The sequence below is a fragment of the Equus asinus genome, chromosome 28, assembly GCF_041296235.1.
Source record: "Equus asinus isolate D_3611 breed Donkey chromosome 28, EquAss-T2T_v2, whole genome shotgun sequence".
NCBI classification, from domain to species: Eukaryota; Metazoa; Chordata; class Mammalia; order Perissodactyla; family Equidae; genus Equus; species Equus asinus.
This window is the reverse complement of record NC_091817.1, coordinates 23,137,136-23,156,141: the sequence shown is the minus strand read 5'-3', so window position 1 is coordinate 23,156,141 and position 19,006 is coordinate 23,137,136. Positions and strand designations below refer to the sequence as shown.

Below are 19,006 nucleotides of genomic sequence, written 5' to 3'. Positions count from 1 at the left end.
AAAAGAGATCTTCCTGAAGACTGGCCAAAAAAAGGAGACGAGGCCTTAGGCGCACCCCACCAGTAGTTCTCAATATGGAACTAGGAACGGAAGTGGCAGACACCAATCGGTGAAGACTGTGGCCTTAATCAAGGTCTAGACCCTTGGGTTCTGGGTGGGACAATCTGCCAACTCAAGATGACTCACTGAGCCCTGGACTGGGATCATCGACTATCCAGAAGAGTTCAACAAATGGGGACTGCAGAATAACCCAGTGCTAGGGACTCAGTTCCAGGACTCAGGATCAGCCTGCCAGCTCAAGCTGATCCACTAAGCCCTGGACTAGAAAGCCAATTAGATGTGAAGCTCGATGCAAAGAGAGCCGAGCTCAGAACCAAGAGGAAATTACTCACAGCTTTTGGAAACGGTGTGAGAGGCAGAGAACCCAAATGATTTCTGGGCACCACGATTATAGAGAGCTGGACTTCATTACTGTAAGAACATTCTATCCCAAGATTCCTGTCTGAAAAGGTAGTGAGTTCACTGACCCTGGAGGTGTGCAACAGGAATCTGAATCACTTGGCAGGAATATTGTAAAGTTAATTTAGGCAGCAGAAGGGAGCCTGGATGAAATTTAAGAAGCTTCCAAACTTGGCAGCATAGAGCTCTATGAAATAGAAACCCAGGGAAAAGAAGAGATTTGTCCTTAGTTCCCCAGCTGAGCAGCTGTGGGGCTGGGAGTTGCTCTAAAAGTTTTCAAGCTTATTCTGAGGACGCCAAGAAAGCCGCCCCTTGCCAAAAAGCATCTATCTGCTTGTGTCTCCCTTTGGGAAGCTCCCAGTGCACTAAGGTTAGAGTCCCAGAAGGGAGCAATCTTTGTTTAGCAGATTGTTAAAAAGTCTGTGGCTATCTATAATTGGAGAGTTTAGTCCAGCACGTGTACATACAAGAGGATAATTCTCGGTGGGTGTGGCTTGGAGGTGCCAACACCCAGGTGATCTTCGGAAGGGAGGGAGCTTTTCTGTTATCTCCCGATTAGGCTATAGGGCGGTGGGTGGGTGAGGGAGATGGGAGGGCGGGGTCTGGGGCTCTGGGGCGGAAAGACCCAGCTCCTCAGATTGGCGCAAGGAGCCACAGGCCCAGAACCTGCTGTCCTTCCACGATGTGGCTCTTGGCTCTGGTCCTGGTCTCCCTTGCCCATTCCACAGCTTGGGGTGAGTCTTTCTGAAATACAAATAGCGAGGGGAGGGGATCACTTTTGGAAATCCTTGTCCTAGGACGAGGTGGGGGAGATGTTTATGGCTCATGACAGGTGTTGTTCTGCAGCAGCGCGTGCCCTCCATCCAGACTTGGAGCATCAGAGCCTCCCCAGCCCAGGGCTTGACAGAGACGCAGGGCACCATTAACACCAGAGACCGCAGCTGCCCGCGCCATGCCCAGGAGGGCACCAGCTAACCTCATGTCTCACAGATGAGGACTTTGGAGATCGCAGTTTATTTTCTCCTGATTGTTAGTCTGCATATGGCCAAATCATGGAGAGCAGCTTAGCAGAATTTTAAAAGTATTCACTCTGGAGCTAGAATTCTCGGGTTCGAATCCCAGCTCAGCACTTACCAGCTGTGTGTCCTTAGGCAAGGTAGTTCACTTTTCTGTGCATCAGTTTCCCCCTCTCTCAAATGTGGATGAGGACAGTACCTACCTCATTGGGCTATTGTGAGAATGAAATGGGTGATTGTTTCTAAAGAGCATAGTTCCTTGTATGGAGAAAGTGCAAAAAAAAAAAATTCGTAAATAAAGGGGTTGTTTTAAAATATAGTGTATTAATAGGGATTTGAGGTATAGTATGACCATCAGATCAGGAGCCAACTGCCGTTGAAAAGACAGTGTGCAACTAACAGTTCCCAAGGTGAGGCAGCATGTCACCACCCTGGTGGGCCACAAGGTGAGTTGGGGTGGGTCAGGAAGCAGAGGGAGGACGAGGAATTGGGGACATCCTGGTTACTGTGGGAAGGAAGGGGTTGATACAGGGTAAGCAGGATTAAGTGGGACAGTGAAGAGGTGGGGCAGGATAAGCAGGTATAAGATATGCAAACTAAACACACTGCTCTGGGGCGTGGGTGCCCTCCACAGTTGCCAGGTACCTTGCCCTGGAGTGATTATGGAAGGATGACAGTGGCTTGGCGTGTAAGAGCCCCGTGAAAAAGTGGATCGGGCTATGGGCTCTGGCATGCTGGAAAGGACCAGCTGATTCCTGCCTCTAGGAATGGCCGACTCTGGGAGGGGTGGTCCCTCCAGAGTCAGCAAGGCCCCCAGTGTCTCAGCATCTGATCAGAGAAACTAAAAGACACAGTTAATACAAGGGTGCAGCAAGGTCCTCGGAATACATCTGTGCCATTTGATAGATGGAGAAACTGAGACTCAGACAGGGAGATGTACTTGTCCAAAGACAACTGGAAAATCACACTCTGGAATCTATCTGTGTCTCCTGAATCCAGAGGCTGTGCTCCGGCCATCTGTGTCCTGACAGCCCAGGCCCCACGTGGACTTTATCTTCTTTCTGGTGGTGTGACACCATGAGAGGCCTGGAACTGTGTCTAAGGGCAGAGTAAAAATTAGGAGGGATCAGTCGTGTGTGGAACCACACCACTTCAGTAACCATGCTGTGGTGGTGGCTCACATAGAAGCACTAGAAGGACTTACAACTAGAATTTACAACTATGTACTGGAATTTTAGAGAGAGGAAAAAAAAGTAGAGAGAGGAGTCTGGCAATAGATGTTAGGACCTTACTGGTCCCTCTCTCAGGACACTGACCACTTTCTTCCCAGCAAGAGGGTCAAGTATGTTTGTGGCTCATTCTCCCCACAAGGCTCAGAGCTTCTGAGAAGAGGGGCCACCTCTTGTCCATCCTCCCATCCAGCACGCAGCTCAGCGCCAGGATCCTAGTGGATAACTGTCTCCAGGGCTCCTGAGAGCGCAACCCCAATGTCTGCTTCACTCCCAGCAGCTCTCCTTCTTGCAGTTCCTTCTCACTTGATGCCGTTTTACCTCCATGTCCAATTTGCTCCTTAAGACAGCCCTGGGAGTTAGGAAGGACAGTTAACCTCCCCTCCCTTTTACATAAGAAGAGACTGAGGCCTAGAGAGTTGAGGTGGGTCATTCAAGGTTGCATGCTGAGAGTGGCAAGACCCCTGGAATCCAGGTCAAACCTTTCACTGCTAACCTGTCTCATTTCCTCTTGCTGTCCAGCAGGGCACCCATTCTCACCACCTGTGGTGGACACCACGCAGGGCAAGGTCCTGGGGAAGCACGTCAGCCTGGAAGGATTTGCACAGCCCGTGGCTGTTTTCCTGGGGGTCCCTTTTGCCAAGCCCCCCCTGGGATCCCTGAGGTTTGCTCCACCACAGCCTGCAGACCCATGGCCCTTCGTGAAGAACACCACCTCCTACCCTCCCATGTAAGCCGGGGGCTTTGGCATCTTTCAGTGGGTGTGTGCCTCAAAGTGACGCAGGAAGGAGCCAAGGCCATCCTCCAGGTGCCTCACACTTTGTTCTGGAATCCTCAAGATATTGTAGATCCTTAGAGACATTCCAGAACTCTCACACCATTCTAGAGCCCTGTATTCAACACATGGTTATTGAGTACCTACTGTGTGCCAGGCATGTTCTGCATTCCTGGGATCCTCTAGTGAACAGAACCAAGATCCCATCTTCATGGAGTTTGCATTCTAGGAGGGGAGACAGATAATAAACAACATGCAAATTAACAAGTGAATTATGTCATATGGTAGAAAATGGTCAGTGCCTTGGAAAAAAAATAACAAGTTGAGCAGTTGGGGGGATCAGTAGTAATGACTCTATTTATTCTTCTGTCTTGCAGTTTGCCATAGTTGGCGAGTAGGGTGAGCCAGGAGGTGTGTAGGTGGGGAGTGCTTTGGGTTGTTGGCTAGGCAAGTTCTCAACTTCCAGGTGCGTCTAGCCACCTAGTCATGAGCAGAGCATTGGTTGGTGTGTCCCAGTAACCCTGGCCACCCAGCCTTTCAGCCGCCCCACAGGGCACCTAGGAGGCTTTCATGCATCCATTCAGACCTTATACTTCTCAGGACGGCATTTCTGGAATTTCCCGGGTCCTTCCTCATGCTCCCTTCTTTTCTTTTTTCCTCTTCTCTATCTTTCTCTCCTTTTTTTCCTTTCTTTTAAAAATAAGATTCACTGTTTTTACTTCCCGATTGCAAGTGTAATAGATACTTACTACGGAAAAGTGAGGAAATACAGGTAAGTAAACTTAAGAGACTGAAAATCGTACGCGATTCTACCCCCTGGAGAGAGCTGCTGTTTATATTTTAGATTGTGCTTCTCCAGTTTTTGATCATTGCATATTTTCTCCCTTAAAAAGAGAACCACATAAGATTCTGCACCCTACGCATTTGTGCATGTTTTTTTTCCACACTAACAAACAATTCTCTGACACCAACTGGGTATCTTACAATTCAACTAATTCTGACATAATCCATCCCGAGACAGCATCAGATTTTAGAGGTTAAGGGCTCAGTCATGTAACACTGCCCTCAGCTTTGTATACCAATTCTAAGTCCAACTTGTTACTTGTGTGACTGACTGACCGGTTATAAATAAAAATTTCCCTTGACCCCCTCCTTGGGTTCCACTAATTTTCTCAGGCAGCTCACAGAACTCAGGAAACTAGTTTACTCAGTAGATGACCAGTTTATTACAAAGGATATTGAAGGATATGAATAGTAGCCAGATTAAGAGATCCATAGGGCAAGGTCTTGAAGAAAGGAGCTTCCGTCCTTGTGGAGTTTGGGGCCCAGCACAATGGCATGTGAAAGCATGGTTGTTCACCACCCTGGAAGCTCTCTGAACTTCATCCTTTTGCATTTGTTCAAAAACAAAATTCACTGAGTCAGTTTTAAAGATCTTAGTTGGATTTACTCAGTGGTTCATGAATTGGGCAGCATCCCATCTAGAAGATAGAAAGGGGCTCCAAAGGGCTGGACAAAATGAAAGACTTATAGGCAGAAGGGGGAGGGACAAAAAAGTCACCGAAAAAGACTATTGCTAGCAAGGCCACTTCCTTTAGGGGAAGGCTAGGGTTGGTCAGGGAAATTACCTCATTAGTGCTGACCTGGTAATTCCAGATTGACTTGTTTAAGATTTCACTTGTAGGAGATGTTGAAACTGTCATTGTTAGGCATTAAATCTGAGTTTGGTGACATGGACTTAGCACGTGTGACTCCAATTGTGCCTCTTGTCTCTCTTTAACAATTCCCTCCTTTTGATCAGCCTCGGAGCTTGGCTGGGAATTGTGATCAAAACATAAGGCATTGGTGCCACTCTCCACTACCGGTATGAAGTTCTCACACATTTTCTGATCCTCTGTGTGGTATTCATAGGTCATGACATTTTTTGCTGAATCTCTGTGATATTCACAGGTCCCGACTTTAGGTTCCCAGTTGATCATTCTCTTCATTCCTTTTCTGACTTTCAAGTGTCAGGAAATCATTTGTTTGGTGGTTAGTGGCTGCAAACATGCATTTAAAGCTTTTTAGAGAATACAGTACAGCAGGGAGACTCCTGCGATTATTGTAGGCAGGATAATTCTCAATATCTGGAAAGCATTTCAGAGCCATGGTTCCCAAGACCGACACCAATCAAAATGAAACAAGTTAAAGAAAGACCGCGTTGAGGGAGTCCCTTTCTTATGCTAAGTGGCTTGTTTAGTAATCTTATGTAGCCGCTGTGGTCAGGAAGCCAAACCAAAGGCTTGTCATCATAGTTTACCTGCAATACCTGTAGTTTGGGTGAGTTCCTCTCTTCTCAAGGTCCCTGAAAATATCCTGAGGTTCCTGGGCCTGCTAGGACGTGACCTTCTTTACTCATCTGGTAAGGCTGCTGAGAATCCTACAAGCAAGGTACCAGGCCAGATTTTCCAGGAAGTTGCATAAAGATGTCTGGTCGTAGCTGAGCCTATGGACATCTCTCTGAAATTTGACCTTTCAGTCAATGCCTTGGTAATAAAGCCAGTGTTTCCAATTGTATTCTGTTATAAGGAGAACAGATTCTTACTGAACTTATGCAATTAATTAACTCTATTGTCATGAAAAGAATGTTCAAGAGTTCCTGAATTCTGGAGTGATCAAGTAGGGAGAAAGTAAATGTCCCGTCTTTGTTCACAAAGGTATACTTTACCAAATTGCTATAAGTCATAGATAGCTTAAGAGAAAAGCTTTCCTTAAATCTGGAAAAACAAAACATTAAGGAACCAGCAATGTTTCAAACAAAAAGTCATAAAAAGTGGTAATCACCTTCCTCAGTTCATTCAGTGCCATGTAATTAATGCTGGTTTTGTTTGAATCCTACTGATTTTTTTTTTTTTGTGGAAGATTAGCCCTGAGCTAGCTACTGCCAGTCCTCCTCTATTTGCTGAGGAGGCCTGGCTCTGAGTTAACATTGTGCTCATCTTCCTCTACTTTATACGTGAGACGCCTACCACAGCATGGCGTGCCAAGCGGTGCCATGTCCTCACCTAGGATCCGAACCAATGAACCCTGAGACACTGAGAAGCGGAACGTGTGAACTTAACCACTGCGCCACTGGGCCGGCCCCTGAATCCTAGTGATGTTGAAGTGTTTTTCCCTTCTTTGACTTTTTAATTTCTTGTTTTATGAATATTATGCCCCTTGCTCTTGGTAATCTGGGCAAAGTTCCCCCAGAATGGAAATCAGGAAGTCATCTTTATGGGCTCTGACAGTGCCACTTGACAGCTGTGCCATCCAAGCACTTTAGTGCCTCAGTTTCCTCATCTACCTACTGGGGGCAGTGAGGCCTGCCTTCTGGGTACATTGAGATCAGGACACATTGCTTATAATATCCTTGGAAACATAAACACTCCATAGTATGGATCTTCCTGGCTGTGTGACCTTGGGAAGGTTCTCTAACATCACTGTGCCTCAGTGTTCCCCACTGTAAAGTGGGGATAATAATAGAACTTATGTTATGGGGCTGATGTGAAGGTTAAATGAGTTAGTACAGAGGAGGACTTAAAAAGAGCTAAAAGAGGCTGGCATGCTGGGAGCACTCAATAAACATTACCAAGTATATTGTCTGTTGGATCTTTAAGATCTGTTATTAAGTCAGCCAATAGCGCTTCCCTGGGATCAGTTGATGGTAGAATCTCAGCATATCAGGGCTGTAAGACCCTTGTAGAAATCACTCCTCTCACCTAGGCCTTTCAGATTTAGGCCCAGAGCAGGCGAGGAGTTCACCCAAGTGGACCCAGCAAATTAGTGACTGAGGCAGGACTAGAACACAGTTATCTCGGTGTGGCCCCACAAATATTACACCCCTGAATTGCTTCTCACATTAAATATCTGCCATTTGAGTGACTTCTCATGCTTTATGGAAGTGTGCTATGGACTAGAACACTTGGTTTACCTGGTGGAGATGCATGGTCGCCATGCATCCCAACGTACGGAGGCCAGTTGGGAGCCAGGCTGAGTCAAGGGCATGCAGGAAATGGTCCTCTCCCAGGTGTAGAGTCAGCCTCCTATTCTTGACCCAGGGCATCCCAAAGGCTCTGGGAAGGGGACAGGTGCCAGGCCTCCTCACCATACGCTGGCCTGGAAGATCTTAGTGAACCCAAGAGTCCCCCACCCAGATTCTCAGATGCTTTCCTGCCCATTCCAGTGTCTCCAGTCTGCTAAGAACACCTCTGTTACAGGTCTAACTCTCCAAGTCCAAGGCCCAGACTGACCGCAGGAGACTTCTCCTTGCTTAGCTCTGACTGGCTCAGGACTTCTTTCTCCCCACTCCTCCCAGATGCTCCCAGGACGCAGTGGTGGGGCAGATGGTCTCTGACATCATTACCAACAGAAAGGAGGAGATTGCTCTCAAGTTTTCCGAAGACTGTCTTTACCTAAATATTTACACTCCCGCCGACTTGACAAAGAAAAGCAGGCTGCCGGTAAGTGGTGAGAACCACTGGTCAAGGCTTTTCAGACTCAAGCTAGAGGTTGGGGAAGGTTCTTCTGGAAAAGGAGGGGATCCCTAGGTTGGAGAAGTGAGGGGTGTGAGCACCCAGCCATCTCCCAAGGCACACCTGACATGATGCCCAGGAGTGGAGGAGAGCATCTGTGAACTTGTGACTAGAAGTGGCACTGCATGTGGTGGGGACAAAGGTTCACCCATTCTTTCATTCTTCTGTTTTGTACTCAGTGCTCCATATGAAGAGCTAGATTTGGGGGTTAGGAGAAAGGAGGAACATCAAAGCATTACCAAGCAGCCCCTGCTCTCGAGGGTCTTAGTGTCTGGGCTGCACAGACGGAGACTAACTTCAGTCAATCTCTGCTGCCCTGACCTCGGCTCAGCCTTCACTCAGAGATGACTCAGACTCAGCCGCTCCACCTGGAGGCAGGCGGGGATCGGAGGTGTGGGAGGAACAGGGGCTCTGGGACCCTGCAGGCAGGAGACCTCTAGTTTTGGACACAGTTTCTGGAACTAGAGTCTCCGCTGAAATCCTGATTCTGCCTTTTACTCGCTGAGACACCTGGCTCTGTTTCCTCAAAAGGAGAATAATCATGTGTGAGGATTCAACGATGATGATCAGGCTCTTTCTCAGTGCCTGGAAGCCAGGACAGTTCTCCTGACACGTCACTTAGAGCTGAAGGCAAGATCTTCCTCCTTCCCTAACAGCTGACCTACTGCACCCTTGACATTGGATGTAGTGTGCTGGGTGGCCCATCATGTGGATCTGGAGCCAGACCGCCTGGGTTCAAGTCCTGCTTCCACCACTTATTAGCTGCGTGACCTCGGGCAGGTTAAGTGCCTCAGTTTCCCTGTAGGTTAAATGGGACAATAGCAGTGCCTAGCTATTGGATGGTTTAATTTTAAATGCTTAAAGAGTACTTGGCACATAGTTTGTGCTATGAGTTATTTTATTAACAGAATTGTTACAGGGGCTGGCCCGGTGGTGTGGTGGTTAAGTTCCCATGCTCCTCTTTGGTGGCTCAGGGTTCACCGGTTCCAATCCTGGGCCTGGACCTGGCACCACTTTTCAGGCATGCTGTGGCAGCATCCTACAAAAAATGGAAGAAGATTGGCACAGATGTTAGCTCAGGGCCAATGTTCCTCACAAGAAGTAAAGAGATTAGGAAAATTATTACAATATTATTATTTTAACCACTCTCACTTCCTTGCCACGTGAGCTCTTTAAATGCTCTTTAAATGGAGCCTTGAGTCATGAATTGTTGTATGCACACTGATCCTCAATTCTTATCACACTCCCGGCAGATAGTAGGTTCTCAGATCAGTTTAGTCAAATGATTGAGGACTTCTTGGAGGAGGTGGCTTTTAGGCTGGGCTTTGGAGTATCGGTGGGATTTGGGGATGCAGAGGAATCTGGAGGGGGCAGAGGGAAGTCGTATCAGGAAGACATACCACTGGGGGCATGTGTCCCTCTTGAGATAATCATTCACGCATGAAAGAAGTTTAATTCACCACATAAGAGGTAACTAAGATGAAGCTGAAGTACAAGGGCTGCCACACGCAGAGTATATTGAGCTGGGTGAGGGGTCCAGGCATGAGGATGATGGGAGTGTTGGGGAGAAGATGTCACTCTGAGCCTTGGCTGTTCCCATGATGGTGTTCTCAGCAGGAAGAGCCCTGGAAGGAGGAGGCACTGAGGCTGGGGAGACACGCAGGGGCAAAGAGGATGCATTGAGTGGGGTGGTGGCCTGGGCCCCAGCTGGGAGAGTGGGGGAGGAGAGCAACTGCCTGCTCAAACGTGGCTTGGGACTGCTGGACTTCAGGGCTCCTTGAGTCATTGCTAAGAGATAGGCGACCAAAGCAGACGGCCTGTTGAGGTCCTTCTCAACTCTGCTGCTTATAACCAGTGTTCTTGCTTCCTCCCTGTGCAGGTGATGGTGTGGATCCACAGAGGTGGTCTGGTTGTAGGTGGAGCATCAACCTATGATGGGCTGCCCCTTGCTGCCCTTGAAAACCTGGTAGTGGTGACCATTCAGTACCGCCTGGGCATCTGGGGATTCTTCAGGTAAGATATTGGACTCTCCTCACTCCACATTGGCGCCCAAAGCAAGGGTGCTAGGACTCAGCTCTTGTCATGTCAGTGCTCAAGGGGATCTTTGCTAAATTCCCTAGTAAGGCCTGCAAGTCCTTTCATAATTTCGCTCCACCTACCTCCTCATTCCCCAGGCACACTGGTCCCCTTGCTTCTGATCTTTTTTTATTTTTTATTTTTTTTATTTTTTTCTTTTTCTCCCCAAAGCCCCCCAGTACATAGTTGTATATTCTTTGTTGTGGGTCCTTCTAGTTGTAGCATGTGGGACGCTGCCTCAGCGTGGTTTGATGAGCAGTGCCATGTCCGTGCCCAGGATTCGAACCAACGAAACACTGGGTCGCCTGCAGCGGAGCGCACAGACTTAACCACTCGGCCACGGGGCCAGCCCCTTGCTTCTGATCTTTTGAATGTAATGTTCCCTCTGCCTGGAATGCCTGTTCTAGCTGACACACTCCTATTTATTATGCAGGGCCTGACCCAAGTGTTACCTCCTCAGAAATGCTCATCTCCTTTTCACCTGTGCTGCCCCAGCACATTGCAGCCTCTAAAGTGACAGTTAGCATGCAGCACAGCAGTTAGAGGCTTACACATCTTACCTCATGGGAAAGGTAGGCACGAACAGACTCACGGTGGGAGCTCAATGAATGCTTGTGGGTGAAGGAATGGGTGGTTGGAGCTGGGTGATCGTCCAGCATGTAAGCCCTGTGGACAACTTCCCAGGAGGAAGTTTGGGTTGATTCATCCCATTTCCTTCTGCATTTGGCACATGAGTGAGACAAGGCTAGAGTTTTCTCCGTTGCATCAACTTGCATCAACACGGAACCAGAACCAGGTTTCCTGCAGGACGCAGTTACTATGAATCTTTTCAGAATGTGCTGACGCAGAACCTGTGACCCTGAGGTGGCTGATGGGAAGCCTAGGGGAGGGATGGACTTCGTCCTAGAAAGACCTGTTGAGCTTCAAGAAGGTTATTTCAGTGAGTCATGTCGCAGGATGTATTGCCTTTATTAAGACTCATCCCTTTCACCCAAGGTCCTTCTCTCTGCTCCCCATTATAGTAAAACTGCTACTTTACACCTTCGTGCTTCCTCTCTTCCCAGTCTATCCTCAAACTTGTGCCAGTCAAGTATTCACCCCAACAATGCCATCACTGTTCTGATCCAGGTAACCAATGACCAATGGCTCTTGGCCCACCCTTGGCAAAAGTTCGCAAACGATCTTGGCAGCATCCATACACAGTTGCTCACTCCTTTATGAAATGCTTCCTTCTCTTGGCTCCTGGCCACCTCCTACCTCACAGACTGATCCTTCTCAGCCCCTTCACTGCACTCTTTTCCTCCTTGTCCTAGAGCCTCTGTGCTTGTCTCCCTCTGCATTTGCATTGGTGCCCTGAGTGACCTCAGGGACACTTTCACTGTCCCAACTTTTAGCCCAACTTCTTCGAAACCCAGATGCACATCATTGACTACCTCCTTCTACCTCCTGCTGTCTCCACTGGACGTCTAAAGGGCACCTCCCACTTCACTTGGATAATCTTAACCCTTGACTCCCACTGCCCCTCCCCCCAAACACTCTTTCTTTCCCTACAGTGCCTCCTGTTCAGCTACTGGCAGCTCCATCCTTCTGCTTGCTCAGGATAAAGTCTTTGTGGTCAGCCATGACTCTTCCCGTTTTCTCACATCCACATCCATTGGACCAGAAAATCCTCTTGGGTCCACCTTTAAGATTCATTCAGAATCCAGACACTTCTCATCTCCTCCCTTGCACCCACCCTAATCTAAGCCCTCTGTGCCTCTCACCTGGATTATTGTAACAACCTCCACTTTTATAATCCTGCTACTTTTGTACTCTGTCTGATCTGCGCAGTAGCCAGAGTGATCATTTAAGACATAAACGGAGTCATGACCTTCCCCAGCAGTGACTTCCCCCTTTACTTACATTGACTACGATGTCCTTACCAAGGCCCAAAGTACCATCTGTAGCTGGGTGTCTTACACTCGCTCTTTATTCACTGGACCCTGGGACCTTTGCACTTGCTGTTTCTTCCACCTGGAATTCTCTTCCTTGGATATTTGCAAGGCTCATGTTCTGATTCACTCAGGTTCTACTGAAATACCAAGCCTCCAAGAGGCCTTCCCTGGTCATGTGATCTGAAATAGGATCCCACTGCCCCACCTCTGCCATTTCCCCTACCAGGTTTTATTTCTCCTGAAAGCACTTTCACTTCCTGACATAGATTGTATACTTCTCTCTTTATTTGTTTATGATCCATAGTGTGAACTCTGTGTAGTCAGAGGTTTGCCTGTTTTGTTCTCAGACGAGCTCCTGGCTCTTAGAACAGTGTTGGCACGTGGTAGATGCTCCATAAATAGATGCTGGATGAAGGAATGTAGAGCCCACAACAGAACAATGCTACAGGAGAGAAAGGCAGGTGAAGAGCCTTCGGTCAGGGCCGTGGAAGCTCCATCTTATTCCAGAAGGCTTGCTTAGAGCCCACAGCCCCATCTGTGGTCCTGAGAGCCCTGCCATGACATCTCTGCTCCCACCCCACCCTGTTCTCTTACTGAGAGCACAGGGGACGAACACAGCCTGGGAAACTGGGGTCACTTGGACCAGGTGGCTGCACTGCGCTGGGTCCAGGAGAACATTGCCAACTTTGGAGGGGACCCAGGCTCCGTGACCATCTTTGGGCAGTCAGCTGGAGGTGAAAGTGTCTCTGTTCTTATAAGTGTTCCTGGCCCTGTTGTGGCTCCTGATGGGACCCTTTAGAGACTAGCCAGTGTAGCCAGGAGTCCCTTTATTGACAAGACCTACATTCAAGACTGACCCCACCCTGCACAGCATCAGATGGGAGAAGAGCTAATGGCCAACCTCTCCTTGGCCCCCAGGAAGCTCAGAGCTCAGGTTAGTGTCCTGAGGCCGTAAGAATCTCCCGCTGCAGGTGCTACAATGACGTTCTTCTCTTCTCACTTGGTGAGCTCTCTCTCTCCTTCCCAATCATTTTGACATCAGGGCTCACCTCCCTTCTCTTGGAAATAGGGGTTAGTATCATGTATGAGTAAGAAGAATCAACCCTGAGAGTTGGGCAGAGTGTCATCGTTTGGTTTGAAGCCAAAGGTGTCAGGGGGACACGAGCACTAAGAACCATTCAGAGGCCTCCTCTGAGGTGGTCTGATGCCTTGTCCATGCCCAAGAGGGAGGGCAGCAGTCTCTGGGATGTGAGATGGAACTGGGCTGGGGAAGGTGAGTGAAAGGGAAGAGGGGCCAGAAGGTGGGATGGGGAGGGATGTGAGAGGGGATGTGGCACGCAGACATGACCTGGGAGCCTGCTGTGGGAAAGGGGGCTGAGGGAGACACTGAGGGAAGCAAAGATAGAAAACCAGGTTAGAGGTCCTGGAAGCTGTAAGGAACCCTCCAGCTGCCTCACTGTTGAGCAGAGGGTCAGCACTATTACTGTACTATTAAAACACGTATTGGTTTTATTGTTGAATATGCAGAGGGAAATGTTTTACAAATGGAGAAAAAGGAAAAGTATAGATAACCCTAAAAAGGAAAAGAGTCATCCATAATTTAATTATCAAGGAATACCCATGACATTTTGACATGTATGACGTGACTTTTGACATGACTCACCCTATCTATCTTTCTATCAATCATCATCTATATTTGTCTATCTTTGATCTATCATCATCTATATATTTATCTATTAATCTATCTTCTATCATCTCTCTATCTGTCTCTCTCTCTCTCTCTCTATCTACCTAGGATATTTTTAAACAAAAAACCTTCTTCAACATTATAATACAACATAAATATTTCCCTAATTATTAAGTATTCTTCTATAATTTTATTTTAAAAGTGGTGTCGTATTCCATGGTAAGAATGAAAGATAGCTTATTTACCCAATCTCATAATATTGGGTCCTTAGATTATCTCCAATTTTTACTCTTATAAACAGCATAAGCATTCTTAGAAATAATTGTGTGTCTCCATGATTATTTTTCTTAGGATATATTCTGAGTAATGGAAATAAGGAATCAGAACTGTGTCTTTAAAGTGATGATAGGATTTTCCAAGAGTCTTTCAGATATGTTTGATTGTTATAATCACCACGTGCCACTACTTCCTGTTCTGTCCCACACTCTGTGCTCCTGGTTCCCTCCAGCTGAGGGAGTTTTCTTGGAAAAGCCGAGTCCCAGTGTCAACCTGGGGAACAGGCCAGGCCAGGCAAGGATATGTCATGTCCACTGAGCCACACAGTCTCCAGGGGAAGGGCCAGGGCAGAGCTGTGGATGGGGGTGTCTCCTGAAGACCCCTTTCCATAAGCGTAAACTCTCTTCATCTCCACTTTCCTCCCAGGTGTTATCTCCACTGGCCAAGAACCTCTTCCACCGGGCCATCTCTGAGAGTGGCGTGGCCCTCACTACCGCCCTGGCCAAGGAGGACTCAAAGGCTGCAGCTCAGGTGGGTCTCATACTGGGACACCCCTGTACCCTGAGGTCTGCTCTCCTGGAGTCTTCAGGGGTCTTTCTTGCCATGGGATCCAGATGAGACCCTCAAAGCATCACAGAAGTGAGAATGGCTGGGTAGGAAGGTCGAAGAGACACCTCAGCCAACCTCCCAGTTATCCAGCTGAGCAGACTCGGACAGAGAGTGGAAGCAGCTGGCCAAGGTCAGAGAGTGATGAGGGCAGAGCTGGAACTCAAGCTCACGATACTGGACTGCCAGCTCAAAGCACTGTCCATGGACCACACTTCGCAAAGTGTGCCAAGGTGGGGCACCGGGCTGGACAGTGGGCAGTGGACTGTTACTGTGTGTTGTGTCTCTCAGGGTCTGAGTTCTGGTGTACCCACTTGCAGCATATGAGCCTGAGTGGGTCCTCTCTGAGGGCCTGTGCCTGGGAGTGCTTTCTAGAGAATTCATTCATTCACTCAACAAATAATTTTGCTATAGCCAGACATCTAGCAACCTCATGAGGCTTCCATTCTAATGGAGGTGACAGATTAATGACTACATAATCACACAAATTCTAAACTTATAAAATGTCAACTCTGACAAGGCAATAATGCAGAGAGAGCTGACGTCACAACAGGATCCAAAGGAGCAGTTAGTCCAGTGAGTTGCGGGAGGGTATCATGAAAGGCTTCCTGAAAAAATGATCAATGAGTTAAGATAAGAAGGATGAACAGTAATTAACTTGGTGAGAAAAGAATATTCTAGAAAGAGGAAATGGCATGCAAATGTCCTAGAGCAGGAAGAAGTAGAGAGTTGGCAAGAGAGAGAAATGCTGATGTGGCCAGAGCAGAAGGAGCAGAGGGAACGTGGAGTGAGCTGAGGATGGGGACATTGCGGGGGCCGTGCTGCACAGGACCCTGGTGAGGACTTTGTCTTTATCTGGAGTCTGTTAGGAAGCCAAGGAAGAGTGAGCCACAGGAGGCTCTGCTGAGGAGAGCCCAGTGGAGTCGGTGATGTGGGGCGTTTACGTAGGGCTGTGAGAGCTGGTTTCATGGAGCAATGGAGGCAGCAACCAGACTTAATGGGACTGATGAGCAGGAGGAGAGGAAAGGAAGACATCAGGAATTTTTAGAATTTTTGAGAATATTTTTCGGAATTCTCTGGATATTTATAAAAGAAGCCCACTCGACCAGGCTTAAGTCGAGAAGGGGAGATTTAGGTGAGAAGTGCCAGAGATGGGGCTCGATTTCACTATCAATTGGGAACCAGAAATCAGCAAAATGAAGGGAATCTAAGACTCTTATTCTTGCTCTTTCCCTCTTGCTCTCTCTCAATCTCTACTTCCCTCTGCATCTTTCTATTTATTCAACAATTACATTCTGAGCACTGAATCTGTGCCAGACACTGTTCTTGGCTCTGGGGAGTCATGCACACAATCCATGGCCCCACCATCATGGAACCTGCCTTCTCTCCATCTGCATCTTCTCCTCTGGTCACTTTGTAAGGGACTTGCCCAAGGCCAAATGACTAGTAAGTGGATGAGCTGAGATCTGAAACAGGACAGAGTGATTCTGGACTCCATGCTCTTAGCCCCACTCCTGCAGCCTCTCCTTCGATGTTCAGCTCTGAGATCATTGTGCCCGTTCTAAGAGACAAGGTAACAGAGATAGAGGCTGTGTAAGTGGCATGACTGGGACCAGGACACACACCTACTGGTCTAGAGCATTTTCTGCCACCCCTGCTGCCTTTAGAAATTGAGGTTGGCATGGAACACCCCTTCATTGACCAAGGGAAGGGACATGGCTCTGAATTCTGCTGTCGCCTGTGATCTCTGCAGCAAATTGCTCTGTATGCTGGGTGTAAAAGTACGAGCTCGGCTGTCATTGTTCACTACCTATGCCAGAAGACAGAGGGAGAGCTCCTGGAGACGTGGCTGAAGATGGTAGGTGCATCTATTCTCGTGGCCACACAAGCCCCGTACCCTGTCAACTTGGCCACAACTTCAGCTGTCTCCTTGCCCTGGAAAAGCTGCCTTGGACTATGTCTTGCCTCAGGAGCAGTGTCAGCCTTGGTATCTGAATGGGAAATCTCTATTTTGTTAAGAAATATGTCAAAAATTAGCAAAGCCTAAAAATAACAAATGAACAATTGTGTAATTATTCCTCAGCTCTATTAAAACTTACTATTTTGCCGTCTTGTTTTCAGATATATTTTTAAGAAATTAAACGTTACATATTCCCAGAGGTAACTACCATCTTGAATTTTAGGGATGAGGATTTTAAGAACAAAGCTTTTCGGGAAGGTTGTCCAAATTTATCTTGGCTAATTTAGGAACTGCTTCAATTATAACCCAGTTGTGACCCAATTTTCTAGATTTTCTGGGACTCTGCCTCTATTGTGATTCTAGGATAAGTATACATTCACCCGTTCATCCATTCAACCAACCATCCATCCATTCCTCCATCCTTTCATCATCTGATTATCCAGCTATCCACCCACCAATCTATCCAATTCATCGATATCCTTTCATCAATCTAATATCAATCTATCCATTACATTCATTCACCCATTATCAATCATCCATGCATTATGCAGCCACCATATATCTTCACTCCATCATTCATCCTTCTAAAATCAATGATTCATCTATCACCTATAAGCTAGTTTTCATCCAACCATCCACTTATTCATCCAGTTCACCCATACTCCATGTATTGACCAACTCCATCCATCCATCCATCCATCCATCCAAGCTAGGTGTGTGGGGGCAGGTGGTAAAATGGCAGGTGACATAGACATGAATCAGATAGAGTCCCTGCTCAAAAAGAACTACCCAGGAGAACCACTCCATATGTTTCCTGGGTTAAATTTGGTGGGAGTAGAGAGAAGAGATACACTTATTATAGTCAGCAGGGATACTTCACAGAGAATGAGGATTGATGGATAGCTATGGCAATGGGCCATCACAGGGGCAGACACCTAGAGAATAAAGCATCTAGGGCCAAAGACAATCGTTCACTTTGTAGGGGAAGGGTGTTAATGTGAGCCCAGGAGTAGCCTGAGCCCCTACATTCTCTGTCTGGACCCAGGGCTCCTGAGGATTCTCCTGGACCCCCAGGAACAGTCCTCTAGCACTGTGCTCTGCTCCATTTCCATGGTTGACGTCCGTGAGGCCTTGGGGCTTGAATCTTTGTTTCTCACGCTCAAATAAGGTGACCAAAGTGTTCAAAGAACCAAAACACAACTCTTTTCTGATGCCTGGAAAGAGGAAAATTTATTTCAAGAGTTCTCCATGGGGCTCAAAAGTATCCTCTAAGGGGAGATTTGGCGACTTTGGGAAAACCCATAGAACCTATGGGTCCATGTTATCCTTCTGAGATTTTCTGAGATCATGTGGGAGTGTTTCCATGATTATCCACCCTACCCTCTTACAGACATAAACTCATACATACAGCTGCTACGGCTACAACCCATAGGAGACAGACCTTACTGGTCATTTGCTGCATACTGATCAGACCTGTTAACTACAGTGTAATGTTACAATCAGTGCAGTCTAGGTGAAAACACAACAAAGAGAAGTGTAGGGTGGGGTTAATTTCTGTGAGCATGTAGGAGTCAGGACTTTGAAATGCGAGATGAGAAATCTCATCTCAAATTGCCTGGAGCAGAAAAAGGATTGTGTTGTAATAGAATCTTCAGGTGACTAACTGACCACTAAACTCCAGCTCAGAGGTAGATGGCTTCAGACATGGCTGGATCCAGCAGCATACAAATATATTTTTAAGATTGTATCTGTCCCCTGGGGAAGATACAGAGAACAACAGCACTCTAGACTTACATTCTATCTGCCTGGAGACCCTCTTTCCGAATAACGCCAGCAAAGTTTATGGGGTAAATTCTATTGAACTGACATAGGCATGTGTCCCTTCCTGAACTACTGTCTGTAGTCAGGGAGATGGGGCACCCCAGGTGACATATAGATGCTTGAATTCATGGACTGAGAGTGGGGAAGAAGGAGGTCCCCTAAAAGACAAAGAGGGTGCTGTTGCCTGGGGGAACAAGAAGGGGAAATGGATGGAGGGCGGGGCAGGCACCACCACAGACATCCTCTCCAGAGCCCCCTCCCCTGTCCTACACCTACAGCCTATGCTCACGCCCAGGGCAGCCAGGGTCCGGCTTTTCTCCAGGAAGCCTTCTGACGGACATCCTCTGACTTCGTCTTCACAGAAATTTTTCACCGTTGATTTCCATGGAGACCTCAGAGAGGTAAGGACCTTTGGTTTCTTGATTACAGGTTTTAAGTCTTGAGACCTTTAAGCTCCAGTTAAATATGAATGAAAGAATTCTCCCTGTGGACTCATAGTAACTCCCTGTGTTCACACTGCCAAGGCCCAGAGAGGGACAGTGACTGCCTGGATAACACAGCCATGAGGGCCAGACGTAGGACTGGAACCTGTTCCCCTGACTGCCAGCCCAGTG

General features: G+C 47.6%; 1 pseudogene; it reads left to right on the top strand.

Moving 5' to 3' along the window:
- The first annotated feature begins 1,141 nt into the window (after positions 1 to 1,141).
- LOC106822260 (liver carboxylesterase-like) overlaps positions 1,142 to 19,006 on the top strand; it is a 35,379-nt pseudogene continuing 17,514 nt past the window's right edge.